This window comes from Eptesicus fuscus, chromosome 13 (assembly GCF_027574615.1).
Source record: "Eptesicus fuscus isolate TK198812 chromosome 13, DD_ASM_mEF_20220401, whole genome shotgun sequence".
Lineage (NCBI taxonomy): Eukaryota > Metazoa > Chordata > Mammalia > Chiroptera > Vespertilionidae > Eptesicus > Eptesicus fuscus.
The window spans coordinates 12,892,164-12,893,305 of NC_072485.1; positions in this window are offsets into that span (position 1 = coordinate 12,892,164).

Consider the following 1,142-nt stretch of genomic DNA (forward strand, 5'->3'; position numbering starts at 1 on the left):
TACTTTATTGTGGGGGTTCAGAGATAGTCACCCCAAGATGTGCCTCTGTGGTATGGGGATTGTTTTGAGCTAATGGAAACTTTAGCTGAGGGCTCAGGAGAAACTCCTGCCCTCCCTTGACTATCTGGGAGAACTTGAATGAGGGCCTCTGGGAGATCATCTGTAGGGCAGAACGAACTCTTATTTCCTAAACACCTGCTCTTCTTATTATGTTGTAATGCCTCTTTGAAGCCCCCAAAGCACCTTACCTCATCAGTCGCTCAGGATGTCTTAAATACATACCCATGTTCCCTTTCTGTCTTGAACTTCTCTTGCATGTGGGGGCTCTCTTTCATGTATTCGGGGTTCCCATATGTATGTCTTAAATTTCGTTATTTTCTCTTGTTAAATGGTTTCATGTCTGTTTGATTATTGGAACAGCCAGAGGAACTTCCAGGACAGAGGAAAATTTCTTCCTCCCCCACATTACCTCATCAGTGAAGGGGTAGATGATAGCATCTAATTCATGGAGTTTTTGTGAATATTAATCATTAATTGTTCAGTAAAGTTAGCTGCTAATATGTATTCTATTCCTCGTTTTCCTCCTTCTGCTGAAAACCAATTGCAAAATTACCTCATCACAAACTAAAAGCTAATTGGATTGCCTAAGAATATTTTTCACGACTTTCCCTTGTACTTTGTGGGTACAAGTGAGAGAACGGGCTCAGTGAAAGGAGAAGGCCCAGTTACACTTACACCAGTGACTCTGGAAGGTCAGAAGTGGTAGAGCCGGTCCCTGGCCGGTTAGTTCAGTTGGTTAGAGTGTGGCCAGGATAGATAGGCCAAGGTTGCAGGTCCCATTCTGGGTCAGGGCACCTATCAGAAACCAGTGCATGCATCAATAAGTTGAACAACAAAGCGATGTTTCTCTCTCTCTCTCCTTCCACTCTCTCTACAACAAATGAAAATTTTAAAAAGTTGTGTATCAGAAACTAACAGCGTGGTAAGTGTCTGCCTGGGCTCCCAGCTGGCTCTTCCAGCTCCTTGGAGCTTGCAGGTTCTGGCCAGCCCGGCGGCAGGCGGGGCTAGAGGGCTCGGGGACCGGCTGGCCCCGCCCTCCTCTGGCTGCCGGCCAATCGCCGCGGGCCCCGCGGGCCGAGGCT